The sequence below is a fragment of the Hemibagrus wyckioides genome, linkage group LG21, assembly GCF_019097595.1.
Source record: "Hemibagrus wyckioides isolate EC202008001 linkage group LG21, SWU_Hwy_1.0, whole genome shotgun sequence".
Classification (NCBI taxonomy): domain Eukaryota; kingdom Metazoa; phylum Chordata; class Actinopteri; order Siluriformes; family Bagridae; genus Hemibagrus; species Hemibagrus wyckioides.
In genome coordinates, this window is record NC_080730.1 from 7,447,822 (window position 1) to 7,467,591 (window position 19,770).

The window sequence follows — 19,770 nt, forward strand, 5'->3', positions numbered from 1 at the left end:
AACAGCCAGTCGGTTGAGTGATGCTGAAATGAGCACTGCACAAGCACTTTCTGTTTTGTCAACTGCGAATGGGATCATTTTCAGTGTGAATTCATTAGAAGCTTCAGTCACTTAATGAATATTCCAATGCCGGAGAAAACTACTGTGACAAAAACCGAAGACTTTAAACTGCACCAAAGCTAAATGTGTCTCTATCTCTCAAACGTTTTTTTTTAATTCTTTACCTAAGAAGCTTTTCATGTTAAGGTGTATTTGAAATGAAACTTAGTAGAAACTAGACAGCATGTTAATCATAAAAATTGTGTTTGTGTTAAATCCATATTAAAATATTCAACACACAATAAAACACAATAAAACTCAAGCTGCACAAGAGCAGTACATTAGTTCAACCTGAGAGGTGGAAAATATCGCAGATGGAAGATCACATGTACAGTAGAGCGTGACTATAGTGAGTCATGGCATATCCCATGTTTTATTATTAGAGACAACTTATGTGAAGGAGTTTGGTTGTTTAGCATGATGAGCAATGGCTAGACATGTGCCAATATTATATTTTATTCTGATAAAAAATTAGTCACGATATAGGATATTATCAGGATGTGGTAGAGGATCTGGTAAAATAAAATAAAATAAAATAAAATAATGTAAAATAAAATAAAATAATTAAAATAAAATGAGTCTAAATAAATAAATAGATAAATAAATAAACAAAAACCACCCTGGACCATCACATAAAGCTAAAGTATAAAGCTTTAATAAATAAATAAATAAATAAATAAATAAATAAATAAATAAATAAATAAATAAATAAATAAAAATTCAAAGCCACAGTTTTGTCTTTGTTTTGTTGGTGATTTTAGGGTTTAACTTATTCTCCTACAACAGTGCATGAAATACTGTCCAGAACATTAAAAAAAAAAAAAAAAGCTGTGCTTCTGATGCTTTCTAAATGGGACAGAATTTATCTTAGGAGCACAAACGCCATCCAAATTTACAGCCTACATAATACACAGAAAGACAATAACAACATTGTGTAAGACTTTCTGACTCAGAGGCTGACATAACATAAAGAAAAATAACTTGCTGAGATACAAAAAGTAGAGGGATCAAATAGACACAACAGGAACACTAATTGAAAATGTAACTGGCTGAAACTGCAATGAATAATGCGTTTCGGCGATGAAAGGCATATTGATATGTAAATTTCCGAAGCCAGTGAAAATGTCTAACAAAGTTTTGAGTTGTAGGCGTCCTAATTGTAGGCATGCCTTTCACTGAAAGAGAACACGATTGGAACAGGGCCAAAAATTTGAATACAATTGAAAGTTATTTGCAAAAAAAATAAATAATACTACTAATAATAAAACAATAATAATAATAATATGTAACAAATGAAATAAATAAAAAATAAATAAATAAATAAATAAATAAACTTGCTTTTTCATTCTAGAAATTAGTGGTCAGAATTTTAGTTTTTCACCACCATGGGATGGGGCTTCGATTCCCACTAATGCCTCCAGTTTCTTCCTCCAGTCCAAAGACATGTATTATAGACTGACTGGCATCCCTAAATTATGTGCAGTTGTGTCCAGCAATGGGTTGGCATGTGCCCTAAGTACCCTGGTATAGGCTCCAGAATCCCCGCAATCCTGTGTAGGTTCTGTAAGCGGTAAAGAAATGGATGGATGTTGAATAATAGTTCTGCTTCCTTTCATTCCAAACCTCCAGGGTGAAGTTTAGAAAAGAGCATTCATGCTGCTGTTATTACAAATGAGCTCTCAGTGTCTGCTTCCCCTCTAACCAGACCTGCTATCCCAGATGTCCAGGTCACTGTGGCACAGCAGTCCACACTTTGAAATTATAGGTCTGGCCCCTGGGAGTGACCCCAGTATAGTGGATATGTATACAAAGGGTCAGCGACACTCTTGTGAGTGTGTATTCTCTTGCTACGTCCTAGTTGCATGCAGGCAACTGAAAAGTTCTTTCACTATGGTGCAAAACAGCAGGACACACACATTATCTTGCATAACAAATAATGTCTTGGAGTTTCTTTTTGTGGTTTACAATAAAAGTGTAAGGTTTGCACACTGGGGACAGGTTGACAGGTTGCTCACATTTTAAAACTTTTACATAAAGCCTGGTGCTAAGCCATTTGTGCAGCTAGCCATATTTTCACAACCTGAAACCTTCTGTAAAGGAGAGATGGATGGCTGTCCTTTATAGCCTTTCAATCAGAGCACTAGCTATTAATTGGCCTCATGGAGTATATGGAAGAGAGTAGTTAGTGCTCTTCTCAAAATATGATCAAAACAGCATGAAAAATTGTGGCGCTCAACAGATATCTCAGAGGATGTGTTATGTGTTATCCCTGACCCTGTTCAACTGGTTATTGCTGTGTAATAGTGGAGAATCACCAAGCACCTGATAATTGCCTTTGACTAAGATGGGAATACAATGGTATAAAAAATAAATAAATAAAAGCAATCTACAATGTTGTTACTTTTTAGGAACCTCACTTTGCACATGCCATGTACAAGTAAAGAATTTGTGACATCATTACCATGATAATGGGAAGGGGCTTGGTGGCTAAATGGTTAGCATATTTGCCCTGCACCTCCGGGGTAGGGCATTTGATTCCCACCCACAAAAGTGGGATAGCTTCCCTGCGACCCTGTGTAGGATAAGAAGTACATAATATGGATGGACTGATCAGCCTTATATCATACATCATAGTACATACATTATACATCATAGTATATTATTTTACACTGTTGTTGTTTTTTCAGATGTTCAGGGTCATCACAGCGGGTCATCTGCCCGTCCTGATGCAACCCTCCCATTTTATCCATTCTTGGGAATGGCACTGAGGGTTAAGTCTTCAGGGGCTTGGTTCGGATTTAAACTCAGGCTGTGGCAATGAGAGCGCTGGTTGTTAATATATGAATAAATGTAATGGACCTTCCTTAAATTGCTCCAGTTCTTATATCACTGAAAAGCTATGTTACAGCTTCCAATGTTAGGAACAGAAACCTCCATAATGAAGGACCTTAGAACAGTTCCAGCTAATCATTCTACTTCACTAATCAAATACCACACATCTCAAGGCCAGTATTACTAGCACAGGGCAATCATCACATGCTACCAAGAGTGTTGCTATTCTGGTACACAAGACAAATGCCATGATTTTCATACATGACAACTGTGATGCAGCCACTTCCTGGAAAGCCAACTCTGGAAAAGACATATGAACCTTGCCTGGTCAGAGCATCACCAAGATCAATATTCCTTTAATGACATCTATACATCTATCCTTCCTTAGGTGAAGGATAAAACAGACGGAAAACAATATTTACTCACTTCATAAATTAATAGTTTGTTAGTTCAGCAAGCACACAAAATGACCTCAGATAACAAGGTTTTTTCCCCTGGGAAAAGAGAAACAAGAGTTTGAACTCTCTGAAGTCTTCTTTACGTCTTTGAAGAAAGCAGTCATGTAGTCCATTGATACATTTACTACTTGCCACTGTGATGTAGACAGTATGGAGATGCAGGTAGATGTTAATAGAAGCAGACTAAATTTACTAAATAAGTTAGAAAATATTCTAGTCCTATTCTAGCCAACTCTACACTCAGCTACACAAGACACCTCTTAAAAAACGGTGATTTTTTTTAATATATATACTTTAACTTTTTGCTTCACTAATCTTTCATGATCTGCGGTAACCAGGCAAAATGACATATCCCAGAATTCAGTTGATAACCACATGTTGTACAGTAAACTAAAAGTTTCAGTACACTTTGTAATACATCACCATTAACTTTTACAGCATAGTGAAATCCATTGTAACCACCGCTGTATAAAAGAGCCCTGTCAGACCCACTGGTTGTATGATATTACCCAACCCCAGTAAGCTAGTCAGGAACATCAGTACATGCCAGCTCAAAGAGGCTGATCCAGACTCGTTTTTTGTTAGGTAGTGAGGATGAACATGCCAGATGCTGCTGTAAGCATTGTGTTCTCCATCCATCATTAAACTACAGTATATGGAGCTCCCTTGCCTTGTTGCATTTAATTGGTACGTGCTTAAATAGTGTAATATGATACACAGACTTATTATTATTATTGCAATGTTTTATTTATTCGTGTCATTAACGATGTAAAGACCGAAGACTGAAATAAAGGGATGCTCGTAAAACATTTTTTGCTTCACTTAAGCAAAGTGAGTTAAAGCAAAATGGCATAAGATACTTTTATCTTTTCAGCCAATGACTTATAGAGTTGATAAATGAAGCACACTTACTATATAGAAACTGTACCTTTTTCATTACAGTGCATTTAAGCGAGGAGTACTTGGCTGTTTCGTACCTATTGCTAGCATCAAACCCTTCAGATAACACTGGTAAAATAGACCTGGCTTCAATTTGTTTTTATTTATATCCACCCACCGTCCTGGCTCAGTCAAACATATTTGTGGGCAGTGGAGATACTGTGGAGAAAACTGGCTATGGCAGGTGAGAGCTAGCTCTAGTGAAGGCGGCCATGATGCCTCTACGCTGGCACAGCGAGTGGGTGGTAGGGAGAGAGGGAGTGAGTCAGCCCACAATGAAGACACAAAGGAGCACTGAGAGAACAAGAAACAAGGGACACTAGCATGCTAACAAGCTAAAATCACAGGAGCTTGCTATTTTTGTTGTAATTTTGTTGCTAGCTCTAGTGCTAACAACCATGCAGCTGTTAGCACAGCGAGTGGGTGGAAAGGTGTGAGTCAGCTTCTACTTAGGGGAGAGATTGTAAAATGAGAGCAAATGGAGAAGGATGAATTAGCCTATTTGTATGCTAACATCACAGGGGCTTAAATGAATAGATTTCCTGAAATAGTTTGATAAACGTTTGGTTTATATTATTTTTATTTATTTATTTGCATGACATTTCGAAAACTAGGTTTAGCATGTTTTCTGGAATACTAAGTGGTTATACACAGTACAATAGCTGATAAATGATATAAAAATATTTTATTTTACACGAATTTTTGTTGAATTATTTAGTCAAAAGGCTACTTCCAGCTGCTAGGAAAGGTACACAAGGTCATTTTTTTCACTGAAAGCTTCATTTGTCAAAAACATTAGCTGCAACAGAGAGTTTTTTTTCTCTAGCCAAGCTTGAAAGGTGCTGTAAATGGCAGGGTCAAAGGTCTGCATTAATATCACTTTAAAAAGCTTGTTTTTTGCTGATTTCTTTATTAAAGCTGCACTTTGAGCAAATGCACATCTAATACTTATTTAAATGCAATTCTGAAAGGCTTGCATAAATAATAAAGTAATAATTCAGAGACGCTGAGGTACGGACTGTCATATTAGAGCGTTGTACAAATGCACAATGGTACAAATATTTTAACGTTTATATATCTCTGCCTTCTATGTGTATTTCAATTGAGATTGGATGCAAAGATTATGCTCAAGGAGTTGGTGTACGATAACATACAGCTATACACTCAGTGGCCACTCAGTGCACCATTCATGCAATTATCCAAACAGCTGACCATGTGGCATGTAATCATGCAGATACAAGTCAAGAGCTTCAGTTCAATGCTCTCATTAAATAGTTTTGCAGTTTCTGTGAACTTGTTCCCATTGTAGTCTCAGATTTCTGTTCTTGGCTGACTTTCTGAAATACTCAAACCAGCCCATCTGGCAACCAACAACCATGCCAACATCACAAGATCATATTTTTCCCATTCTGATTCTGTTTAAGATGGACTGCAGATCTACACCTCTATCTGTATGACTTTATGCATTGCACTGCTAATATATGATTGTCTGATTGAATAATGACCAGGGGCACAGGTGTTCCTTTTAGAGTAGTCAGTGAGTATATAAACTGCCCCAGGTAATTTGGTGCAATTAAGGACTTCCAAGAGAAATAACCAGTCGATTACATCAGTTCTTTAATATGTTCAAAATCCCTATGCAGACTTGGCTACTTTGGGTGTATGAAGACAACAGTAATAAAATCCATCAAAAGGAAATACATGCCTAAACAACTAATAAGCAAACCAAGAGTGACACCAGGGCATGTACTGAAGAAGAAGAAGAAGACTTGGTTTGAACCCTCAAACTCCAAGCTGCCACTGTTGATGAAAGAGGCATCAAGAAACCTTGTTAGAAATCATGACACAGCCAGAAACTGAGGTCATCTCAGGATCACTTGAGCAGTATAAAAGTACAATATATTGTGCATTGGAGATTATAAATGACTAGATCTTATATGCCTTTACCCTTATAATGCTCTCAGAAACAATAGGGCCAGTCTTTTTATTTGTAAAAGATTAAATATTGATGCTGTATTATGGGATGCTCAGTGCCTAATGAAGACTTTTGGTCAAAACCCTTCATTAAACCACAGCGCAGAATTCCCAAATCAGAAATTGCTTACATTTGTACAAGACCACAACTCTTACAGTATTTCCACCTGATATTTTAAAAAATACATTTTCATTTCTATATCCAATTCTCATCCAATTCATTCATACGGCGAAAAAGGTGTCTTATAAACATTCAAGAGAGAAAAGAGAGAGAGGCTGGTGGGGGCGCAACTGTTCGTATGAGATAACAGAAACTACCTTGTTGCGCAACTGTTTCATAACAGTAACTATAAATAGCTTAAAAGCATAACATTTTGTTCATTTAAAATGTTAATTGTTCGCAAGGTGAACTATGTGGATTATTTTCCTGTAACAGCACTGCACATCTTATGTTATTCTTTACTTAAATAAAGCCTATTTTATTCTAGTTATTCTAGCTTCTCCCATCAGATGTTAAGAGAGCTTCCTGCGCCCATATCTGTATATGAACTTTGGAAATGCAAGGAATAGGGAGGGATGAAGAACATTATGGTCAAGCTGCAGAAACACAACAGAAAGTTCTCTGGCACATACGCACATAAAAATACGTATACATATATCTGAGCCTTGATAATATATAAAGAATAGTGTTATGCCACACAAATGTGTATTTGCCTGCACAGGAATAAGGGTTATTTCTACATCAATTCCAACAAGAAGTGTAATTTTCCAGGGGCCAGGCCAGACTCTGACTCATCTCTACCTCAAATATTAGTTCCTCACTCTTAAGGTGCTTCCATTTCTGACATTTATCGTCAGTTTAAATTGGTGTATTTATCCCCATGTTGCATTTATTTGGTTAAACATGAACCAAAATCACCTGTGAAAGTGCAGGATTTGACCAGTTAATGAAAGACCTTAGTTTCTTGCCTGTTTTGACATAAATTATAAAATATTCAATTACACAGATGAAATAATAGGTGAGAAAACTCCCATAGATTTGTCTCAGCTAATTATAACAGCCGCCACACGACAATGACGAGCGCTTTTGACAGCTCCACAGAGATCTGCTTAAGTCGACAAGTGGCTCTCTCTGAACGCATCCCTCCAAGGACAACTTTGTTATTTTCCGGTTTTCGGTTCTCACATCCTCTTCGCAAATACAGGCTTTACAGTGTCATGACTATGAATGATGATCTCTATAGAGATCTTGCTGAGCTTAAGCGACAGCGGGGTATCTAATTCTGCAGCGAGCAGCTTCCCTGCAGGTCAGCTTTGGCACCTCCACAAAAGATTTCCTCAAACACAATAGCGCACAATATTCCCCCATAAAAACACGGAAAGCGTCAAAAGTGCTTCTGTGGAAAAGTTTCAAATTTGATCAAGATATAGAAGCTCGAGAAATACTTTTGATGCTCTCCAAACTACAGATTACTTCTGACTTCACAGGAGCGCAGTTCTCTGTCAAGAAAGTTACCACAGAGGACAAAAGCAGGGAAAATTCACCCCAAACCTTTCTGCAGGACATGCCTGATTGTCGCTAAGGCAACAGCAAAATAACATCCCTCTATGGTATTAGCTCATGCTGAGGTCACAACCCTAGTATGACTGAAGGCCCTGAACAATCAAGAACACATATTCATTCATACACTGTGAGAAATAGACCACCAGGCCTTTCAGCATCATCAAAAGAAACGAAACAAGAATGCACAAGCCTTCATCGGTTTCACAGAAATCAAACAGAGTCACTTACCCCTACAGAAGCAAGCGTCTCTTCTCGCGCTCTCCCTCGGCTCCAGATAGAAAGACATAAACATGAGTGTGACGTGTGAAGCAAATAATAGCCTGTCAAATAGCCTGAGCCCCCTTCCTCTCTGAGCACCCGCTCTCTTTTCTGGTCTCAGTCTCGCTTTCTAATGCTCATGCTCTCTCTTTCTCACACTCTTACACAGCCACCCACGGAAACAAGCAAGCGAAGGATTCCTAAGCGCCGCTCTTAAGGTGCGTAGCATAAAATAATAACCTCACTCTTTCATTTATCCTAAACACTTTATAAACAATTCATACGCCATGCTGCTTATCCCGGTCCTGTGCTCTCATCTCTTTCTCTCTCTCTCTTTCTCTTTCTGTCTCTCTCTGTTCACAGAACTCTTCTTTTATCACTCCCTCCCCACGTTCTCTGTGCTATAGTTACCTAACTAACATTGTGTGAAGCTCTCAGCAGCCCACACACATGCACCCTCCCGCGCCGTCTCACTAAAAGCACCACAGATGCCATTGGTCCAAGTGGATACCAGGCACATAGCGCCAGCTGTGCCATGTCTTGCTCGCCCTTCCAATAATTAGGGAAAGGATATCGCAGGTGTAAACACAACAAGCATTAGTTCATATGTTCATAGTTCGACGCAGGCATAGACTCTAACACTGAAGGTAACAGTGAAACTTTCTTTTTTTATTTTAAGTACTTGTAATAACACCATTACTATTACCTGCTGTAAATAAAGCTACTGTTTATGAAAAGAGAAGATAGAAAGTTTAAATATTTTACTCTCTGGTGGGGTAGAATGGGTCAAATGGCTTGAAAGGCCACAAACACGTATCTATCTATCTATCTATCTATCTATCTATCTATCTATCTATCTATCTATCTATCTATCTATCTATCTATCTATCTATCTATCTATCATTCTTTCTGTCTAGATAGATAGATAGATAGATAGATAGATAGAATCTCATTGTTTTTTTTGTCTGAAATGATGTATATGCCAAAATCATTGACACCTTTAAGGATTCTGCAAACAAATTCATGAAAAAACTCCCTGAATACAAATTGGCACACATGGAAAACCCATTTGTCATCCATTAGCAAGGGAAAAAATATTTAGCAGGGGAAAAACTTTCAATTAACAGACAGTCGATTTACCCCGACGTGTAGTAACCTCCCTACTGCTCTCCTAGATCATTAGAGCAGCAAAGGAGAGATATGGAATGGGATGTTTAACAAGCATATAAGTGTGATCTGCCAGATGTAGACAATGTATTTAAGCTGAAAATAGCACTTATGGTATGTGTTATTATTTTAACATTTTTAATTTTACCCATTTTTATAAATAAATAATCCTGCCTAGGATACATTTGAAATTTAGCCAATAAATCCATAATACTGAAGTTGTCTGGAGAAATCTGTTCAGGATGGTCTTTACTACGCTAGCAACTTTCACCAACTTTTGCCATGGTCAGTGTTTTTGTCTAAATCCAGTCTGCTACTAAAGATTGACCACTGATTTTATCTCAGATCTTTGAATTTACAGAAAATTAAATGGTACCTACAATGGTCATGTGACAACCGATTTCTGCATCAAACACATTGAGGACACAGAAAACAGCTCAAATATGAGCTGCTTTGAATGTTAGGCAGATATTTTAGTCTACCTAACTGGAAACATGTTACATACCATGTAAATGTGTGTGGTTAAAATCTTAGAATACAATCCAGGTACGGGACTCATCATGTTTTTAGACACATGAGGCTACAGCAGCTCACACTGATTCATGCTGCTAATAGAATCCATAAAACATGGACTTGACCCAGTGCTGAACACTTGCAATCAGGTACCAAAGAAGGAATTTAATTGAACGTTATGTTAGAGTGTGTAGGAAGGTGCTTCCTGAGTTTCTCACATTCTCCCTGTGTCAGTGTGGGCCTTCGAAAAACATGCTGCAAGCCGGATTTGCTCCATGGCATGAAAAAGTGTGCAGCTGACCAGCGTTTTTTCCAGCCCTGTGCCCTATGCCTACTAAAGATAAGCTCCACAAGCCTGACCAGGATAAGTAAAGATACTGAACGATGAAATCACCTATAAAGCCAACAAGTTTGATTACAGAGTTAAAAAAAAATAGAAAAAGTGTAACTGTTAATTCGACAGTATAGCATAATATAATGACCAACTATTATTCCAGTTAATCTTCCTTTACAGTTAACACATAATGTATTATTACAGACATTCTCCATCTAAATATATATACTGCTCAAAAAAATAAATAAAGGAACACTTCTTAATCAGAGTATTGCATCAAGTCAGTTAAACTCCTGGGATATTGATCTGGCCAGTTAAGTAGCAGAGGGGGTTGTTAATCAGTTTCAGCGGCTTTGGTGTTAATAAAGTTAACAACAGGTGCACTAGATGGGCAACAATGAGACGACCCACAAAACAGGAATGGTTTTACTGGTGGAGTTTTGCATTTGGCTATGGTCAGTGTCACTGCTGGTAGCATGAGGTGATGCCTGGACCCTACAGAGGTTGCAGAGGCAGTCCAACTCCTCCAGGATGGCACATCAATACGTGCCATTGCCAGAAAGTTTGCTGTGTCTCCCAGCACAGGTTCCAAGAGACAGGCAGGAGAGATGGACAGGGCCGTAGAAGGTCCTTAACCCATCTGCAGGACCAGTATCTGCTCCTTTATGCAAGGAGGAACGGGACGAGCACTGCCAGAGTATTACAAAATGACCTCAGGCCACTGGTGTGAATGTCTCCGACCAAACAATCAGAAACAGACTTCATGAGGGTGGCCTGAGGGCCCAATGTACTCTAGTGGGCCCTGTGCTCACTGCCCAGCACTGTAGAGCTCGATTGGCATTTGCTATTGAACACCAGAATTGGCAGGTCTGCCACTGGCACCCTGTGCTTTTCACAAATGAGAGCAGGTTCACCCTGAGCACATGTGACAGATGTGAAAGGGTCTGGAGAAGCCATGGAGAATGTTATGCCGCCTGTTACATCGTTCAGCATGATCAGTTTGGTGGTGGGTCAGTGATGGTCTGGGGAGGCATATCCATGGAGGAACGCACAGACCTCAACAGGCTAGATAATGGCACCCTGACTGCCATTAGGTATTGGGATGAAATCCTTGGTCCCACTGTCAGACCCTACGCTGGTGCAATGGGTCCTGGGTTAATGTGGCGAGAGTATGCAGGCAGTTCCTGAAGTACATGAAGAACACCTCTGGGACATTATGTTTCGATCCATCCAATGCCGCCAGATTGCACCTCAGGCTGTCCAGGAGCTCAGTGATGCCCTGCTCCAGATCTGGGAGGAAATACCCCAGGATACCATCTATAGTCTTAATAGGAGCATGCCCCGACATTATCAGGCATGCATACAAGCACGTGGGGACCATACAAACTGCTGAGTACCATTGTGAGTAGCTGCAATGAAATTTCAGCAAAATGGACTAGCATGCTGCATCATTTTTTAACTTTGGTTTCAGGGTGTCTTTGAATTCAGCCCTCTGTAGGTTGATAATTTTCATTTCCATCAAACGATGTGGCATCCTTTCGTTCCTAACACATTACCCAGTCCATATCAGTATAGATATCCAGCATGATATTTTCCCCATTGAGATCTGATGTGTTTTCAAAGTGTTCCTTTAAATTTTTGAGCAGTGTATGTATGTATACAGTATAAACCAGAATTGAAAGCTGTTACTGAGCATTGTGCTGAGAGTTAAAACTAAAAGCATACTGCTAATGCGAACATTAGAGAAATGTTGAGATAATGGTTTTAAAAGTAGAACAGCTAGACAAACTCATAACATAGAAGACATGTCAACAAAGCACAGACACACAACACAACACAACAGCCTCAACGGAATGAAACCAACCTTAATGAACCATTCATTGGGGGCAGTTTCAACCTTAATGGACCATCCACTGGGGAAGTTAAATGAGAGGTCTTTAAATGGGAAGACTGTTGATGGTCTGAAAAAACTTTTCCTAAAATAAATATGCTGCTAACTCTGAACCTAAACCTTTTTTGGAAGGATGAGATTTCAAAGAAAGGCATAATGCAATGCAACACACAGAAGAAGAAGCCTGGGTGTTGGTAGCTCAAGTGGTTAAGGCTCTGGGTTGTTGAATTGAAGATTGGGGTTCAAGCCCCAGCACCACCAAGAAGTCACCATTGGGTACTTGAGTAAGACCCCCAACCTACCCTGCTCCAGGGGCATGGCATCATGGCTGACCCTGTGCTCTGACCCCAACCTCCAAGGATGGACTATGTTAATAAAGATTTTCACTGTGCAGTAATGTATATGTGACAAATAAAGGCACCATAAAATTCACTTCTTTACATTTCCCTGCTTAGGAAGTCAGAGCACAGGGTCAGTCTTGATGCAGCACTCCTGGAGCAGAGAGGGTTGAGGGCCTTGGTCAAGTGTCAGCTTAAGGGGCTTGACCCCCACCCTTCTGATCAGTGACCCAAATCTTTTAACATTTAAGCCACCATTTCCCTCAAACACAGAGTACATAAAGTAAATAGCTGAGTAAATGAGAGTCTTGTTTACTCTCTCTTTAGTAGCCATGGATTTTGAACGTTTTCTAGAAATAAGCACAATTTTCCTTTATCCATTCATTCAACTTCACTAAGTGCTTTATCCTGAACAGGGTCACAGTGGATCCAGAGCACCTCCAGGGATTACTGGCGGAAAGTGTGAGGAAGGAATACATCCTGAATGGAACATTAGTGCAATGCAAGATATCATGCTTACAATTTTACAGTTTTATATCAGAGGCTATAAGCTTTGCTTATACATTTAATCTTACAGCTTCAGTGTGGAATTTCAATGTTGAATCTTGGCTTTCAGTATCTTGGCTGCATTTGAGGCTAGATGGAAATGTGCACAATAGGGAAGCTACCACTAGCCCCAGCTGTTAACCTGTGATCATGGTAACTAGTTCCCATTAGCCACCTTAGAATATCCAAGTAAATTACTGCTTTATGCTCGGCAGCCCAGACACACACTTGCGAGCCTCTAAAGAGACCGCACTACTCAACATATTACGAGGGCCAGATCAATGGAAGTCAATAGATGTCAGTAGAGCAAAATGGGAGCATGACCCTTCATTAAGAGCATCAAGTGAAGATCAATAGTAAGAGACAGTCATTGGCATGGCTCAAAGCTAATATGAAGTTTGGGACTAACTCTATGGCCTTGCTGGTTTCATTTATATATGAAGTTACATGAGAGTGTGGGGAACTAGCAGGGTCGGAAAGAAGGAAGGAAGGAAGGAAGGAACGAACGAACGAACGAATGGCAATATAGGGCCTCATTTATTTGTCATGGTTATGCAAAAATTGACACTAAACTACTATACCCATCAGCCCCAGCATTCACCATGTCCACATCACATTTCCTACTGATCACTCGTACCTGTTACCCCTAATAAGCACCCCTACTTAAGTTTACATTTAGGGCATTTGGCTGACACCCTTATCCAGAGCAACTTACCTTTATCTCTATACAAATGAGAATTTGAGGGTTAAGGGCCTTGTTCAGGGGCCCATCAGTAGCAGCTTGGTGGTCCTGCAATTTGAACTCACAACCTTCAGATCAGTAGTCCAACACTTTAACTACTAAGCTACCATTTCCGCTGGATTTGGTTTTTGTATGTATCATTGCAAAGATTTTGTTGTAGTTGTTGTTCATCCACCACCTCTGCAAATTTATCAAGCTGGATATAAACAAATGAATTTGTAAAAACTGTTTGTAGGAGTATTTACATAAAAAATGTGGCATCTGTGAAAATCCAGTTAGAAATCCAGTTAGTTGGGGTAAAACTTTGCATCTTACCAGAGAACACGTGTGTGTGTGTGTGTGTGTGTGCACGCTACTACTACTACTTTAAAACTATGTTAAGTCCTTCTGTCAGTTTCTGTAAACACTAGCAAGCCATACAGTGTCAGAAACCACAATTGTTTGAGCTGAACAATTTGACAGTTTGAGGCAAATGTATAAGAGTTTAGACATGGGGATTATGTAACATTATAACATTGTTAGCCCTGTAACTTAAACCTGACTTGACTAATCAGAACTATATTTAGGGGGAGGTGTAAATTTGGTTTACGACTGATTGGAAACCTGACAGCTCTGTTCACCAGTGTGGATTCAGATACATAAGATACATAAACCTCATGAACACACAGTGTTGTGATGCAACTGGTTGTAGTATTTCAGGCAAACGTGTCAGAGGCGGTGATTCATCCATCCTGCTCTTTTGGTCTCCCTGGAGCCAAGGCAGAACCTGCTTTTAGCACATCGCATTCACACCAGCGGCAGCTATATTGACTGTATGCTCACATCAATGTGTGTAGCGATACATAAGCATGCTTACTTAATTATGACTCCTTAACCACACTGAGAGGTCTCGGGGGAATCATTCGTATTAATTTCTTGGAGAAAAAAAGTCAAAACAAGCAAAAAAATCTCTGTAAAATAATGTAGATAGTAATGATGATGGTCATTAAAGGACTACTCCTGTATGCTACAACCTAATCTCTATACCAGAGAAACATCCCAGGTTTAAAATAGCCCCAGTTACATAAAACTCCTTGTTTGGTCTGGATAAGCAACTGACATGATGCTGGTAACAGTTACTGTTTAATGCTTTACCGATACTGATGTGTTTATTGCTATGAATAAGACAGGTGGATAGAAATTGTGCTTCACGTAAGCACTTTTGACTAGCACCATGGACTCTTCCTAGTCAGCTAAGAGAGGATAAATAATGACCTCTAGCTCTAGTCTCTGGTCTGATGAGCTGCCTTCAGCATCATCGTTTACATAAATACATGTGATTGATTAAGTGGCAACAAGGGATTTGCCACAAAAGCCATGCAAAACTAGAGCTGCTAGATTTGGCCAACAAACAATATTTTGCTGGCTCTGCATCCAGGCTGTGGTTGATGACCTCTACATGACCCCTGCCTGATCCTTCTACACAATGCGTGTATGTAGTGGAGATGAACCAGACAGTCACTATTTGTATCTGTGTCTGTTTTGGGCTCTAAATGTGTGTATCTGCATCCCCGTTCATGTTCTAATGAAACCCTTAGTCTATATTGTCTAACCAGATGCCCTGTGTAGAACTGAGGTTGCACAGGGGTCTGCATGGGCACCCTGACTGGCCTGTGGCTATGCAGCCCCATAGCCAACAAACTGTGATGCACTATGTATTCTGACACCTTTCTATCAGAACCAGCTTTAACTTCTTCAGCAATATGAGCAACAGTAGCTCGTCTGTTGGATCAGATCACACGGGCCATCCTTCCCTCCCCACGTGCATCAATGAGCTTTGGCCATCCATGACCCTGTTGCTGGTTCACCACTGTTCCTTCCTTGGACCACTTTTAATAGATACTGACCAGTGCAGACCGGGAACACCACACAAGAGCTGCAGTTTTGGAGATGCTCTGATCCAGTGGTCTAGCCATCACAATTTGGCCCTTCGTCATGTGTTATTAAGTACTAAGCTATGTTTTCTAGTTTCCGTGTTTCCTGATTCCTCGTGTTTCTGTTTTACTTCCTGGTCTAGAACCTGGCCTGTTTTCTCAGTTCTTGAGTGTGGCTTATCGTTGTCTGTTTCTGTTTGTCTACACTACAGGCTCTGGCTATGATTTGTGCATTAGTGGATAAAGAGCATGATATTGAGTATACGCACTGCCTTTCAAGACATGTTAGAGCAACTACTATATCCTATAGTAAGACCTTTACTCTGGAATGTTTTTAGCTTTCCATTCAGGTCCACATAGCGCAGCAACGTATTTTTTTCTAATGTTTGCTGAGAGAATTCAACAACTGCCCTTAGACGTCAATTATAAGTGAATTTAAATGTAAAGACGGATTTTGTTTCTTTCACAGTACAAGGAAACAGGTCAAATTCTCGCCTGCTGTAATCACAAAAGATCTACACATACAAAATACACTAGATAAAGATTTGATAATAAAAAAAACAACAACTGGCATTTCCTTTAATGATATTCAAGGATATTCACTGACTCTCGTCATCAAAAGGTTCCTGTTATAAATATGGCTTCTGAAATAAGTGTTTTGCTTTGATCGCTGATCTCGGATCTTTTGTCGTTCGGTATTAAGTGTGTTGACAAACTGGTTAGAAATGAATCACTGCAGGAGACTGAGGAATAAATTACATACAAAAGGACAAGCTCTTCTCGGATGGATGCAGAGAACGAGAACAGATGAGGTTAATACAGGATTATGGGACAGTTAGGTGAGAAAATGAAGGTTATTTAGTGCATCATGTTGACACTAGAAGGTTAAAAGTAGACCCAGTGTGTTGATTTTGTTAAAATATATTAAAAATTGCAAAACTAGTATTAGAATTAAGAGCTGTTTTCACACATAGTGTAAACATTTCTGCCCATTTCTGTGTAGTTCAATCTGAGCAAGTGTGTTACTGGTAATGGCTTGGATTCATAAATTTCAGAAATCTAAAATGTGCACACACACACAAACACACACACACACACACTCAAAATGTTTCTCCCGGCTATGTTGCAGTCTAACAAGTCATCGCTGGGCATCTCCTTTTGGCTGACAGTGCTGGACAGACATATTTTACCACTGACTATAGAGCAACTAGTTGCTTAGCAACCTTTCCAAGCACTGCAGAGTGATGCAGGAGAATATTCCGATGCCTCATGGATCCGAACAAAACTCTGGGCTACAGACAGGATTTCTAGCAACATCTACTGAGTCAGAATAATGCATAATGCATTCACATAACAACACAACACAACACAAGATATTTAGTTTCATAACTTAGGGATACTCAAGTACTTATATGGAATGAAAGAATAAGAATTAGGGGTGTGTGTGTGTGTTTGTCTGTCTGTGTGTGTGTGTTAGAGAGAGAGAGAGAGAGAGAGAGAGAGAGAGAGAAATCAACAGCTCAACATATTATTTATTAACAGAACCTACCAGGAAGGAAGGGTTAAAATTATAACTGCTGTGTGTTTCTGTGTGTCTATCTATCTATCTATCTATCTATCTATCTATCTATCTATCTATCTATCTATCTATCTATCTATCTATCTATCTATCTATCCCCTTTTTGATATGTCTTTTTTGTCTGTCTGTCTGTCTATCTATCTATCTATCTATCTATCTATCTATCTATCTATCTATCTTTTGTCTTTTTTATAAATTTGTCTGTTTACCTGTGTCTTATCTGTCTGTCTTCATACCTGTCTATCTATGTGTCTCCTTATCTGTCAGTATGTCTGCAAACATATTGATCTGTCTGCCTATCTGTCTCCTTATCTGTCCATAAGTTTGGCTGTCAACCTATCTGTGTGGCTACCTATCTGTGTGTCTTCTTATCTGTCCTTCAGTTTGTTTGTCTATCCATCACCAGCAGTCACCTGTCTGTCTTTCAGTCAGTCTGTCTATCACTGTCCTTAAATGTTTGTTTATTTGTCCCCATATCTATTTATCTCTCTCTGTCCCCTTACTCTATTTGCATATATAAGTATTTCTGTCTGTCTGTGTTTCTACCCACCTCCATATCTACCTGTCTTTCTCTGTGTCTCTGACCACCATTTGTCAGTCTGTCTGCCTATCAGCCTATCTATCTATCTATCTATCTATCTATCTATCTATCTATCTATCTATCTATCTATCTATCTATCTATCTATCTATCTATCTATCTATCTATCTATAAGCATTTACGGTATATGTTGTTGTGTAATTAAACACTGCAGTCGAAAACGAGCCACTCTAGTGGAAAATAGCAGGATATTGATGTTGTACATAAAGCAGGCTGCTTGACTGAAACATCGTCATTGAGCTCAACAATTCTCTCCAAAGCACTAAAGACGAACTCACTTGTCACAGAGCGACATAGTGCCTGGGGAAATGGACAATATGCCGAGTTAGAGGACATGTTGTGCCACGTCAGGCTCGTTCCAGTTCAGTTAAGTGAGATGATTGGATGCTCGTCAGTTTGGAACAGTAGGAAACACTACTCTCTTCTTTTTTACCAGGGGCTCCCCACTGTGGATGCTTAGAGAATTCTGCTTAAGCGATGTGGTAAAGCGGTGGAGAGTGGAGTGAGGAGAGGGGAGGAGGACTGGCGGAAAGGAAAGGAAAGGAAAGGAAGTGGTGGCAGAATGAGTGTAACTATATACACAGTGAATTGATTTTCAGCTTTAGCTTTTACTTCCTTTCAGTATCGGGTTTTCATTTGACTCGCTGCTAAAGATATTGTATCAGCTATGCTGTTTTAAAGGATCATTAATTTAAAAATTACATTTCTGGGATTTTATATCCGCAAACCCATCCATCCATTCATCCATCCATCTAGCACTGAGCAATATGTTTAGGGCTTATCCAGTGTCAGTTCATATATCAACTTCAAAGTAACTGTACCATTGGACCTTTTCTTCCTTAAACATGGCCTTAGTAATATCTCTTTGCATTGCATTTTTAATTTAGCCTCACTGATTCCCATTTACAGCTGTTTTTCCAACATGAACTAAAACAGCAGCAGACGGAAGGACACATTACTCCAAACGTCACTTTAAATGTATTACCTGTCCTTGATAAATGCTTGTCGCATTTACAACTCTGACGGTGAATTGAGGGCAACTGGTTCTGCTTTAAAATCTGCTTATACAGTATGTTGAATAATAAAACTCAGTGCTGTTGTTTGGACATTTCAGAGGATCTGATGGTCTAAACCAATCAACATTTGACATATAGAGTCGAGGTCATGATAATAGCCTGAAGCTTTAGAAATAACACTGTATGAGATGAGCCCACGCGCTTCACGACTTCAAGCAGCAAGAAGCAAAAGCTCTAAGATTGCAGCTCTATCCTCCAGTTAACTACCGTCCCTAGTACAGTGGAACCTCGGCAGACAAATTTAATTCGTTCTGGAGGCGAGTTCTTAAGGTGAAAGTTTGTTTTGCTAAACGAATTCCAAAAGAAATAATGTAAATGCAGATAATCCGTTTCAGACAATACGAAGCGTATGTAAACCATATTGCTGCTTACAAAGAACTGACTCAAGCCAAGCATTCCATGTCAAAGGTCTTCACAGGAAGTTGTGCCACCAAGCTTGGACTAAAAATAGAACAGACCACCTACAGCTCCAATCTGTTTACAGAAAAATGGGTGAAAAATCACGTTGCTTTTGAACGCATGCCAAAGGCAACATTGGTATCATGGGTTGTCTCTTTCTAAACAGCTTTTGCTGACTAAAAAAAATCTTAAAATTCATAAACTCGCTTCAGTTGGCTTCGCTTGGCTTTCCACTAATGCAAACAAGTTTTGAACAGTTCCAGTTTGGGTCGTTTTTATATCAAAAAATGCTTTGTATGCCAATGCAAATTTCTTGCAAAATATCAATTCTTAAGGCAAAAATTCGTAAGGGAGGGCATTCGTATGCTGAGGTTCCACTGTACTGTGCTTAGTATCACTATCAAAGAGGTTTAAGGAATACAGGTATAAAAATTACAGGGCATGATTTTATAGGAAAACAATCAACAACAGGGTTGTATGATGTACAGTAGGGGCAAAGCAGGAGAATTCACCCAGGATAGGATGCTAGACCTTCTCAGACACCCACAC

The 19,770-nt window shown here is 39.3% G+C and overlaps 1 protein-coding gene across 7 annotated transcripts in view; it reads right to left on the reverse strand.

Moving 5' to 3' along the window:
* The window catches only part of dock3 (dedicator of cytokinesis 3), a 218,800-nt gene that overhangs the window by 103,246 nt on the left and 95,784 nt on the right, over positions 1-19,770 (reverse strand). Inside the window, exon 1 of one of the 7 annotated variants that reach the window (XM_058373976.1) lies at positions 8,095-8,491. The exons of the other annotated variants lie outside the window; for them this stretch is intronic. The gene's annotated coding sequence lies outside the window, so the exon portion shown is untranslated. Of the gene's footprint in view, positions 1-8,094; positions 8,492-19,770 lie in introns of those variants that run through there. 7 annotated transcript variants of the gene reach the window in all.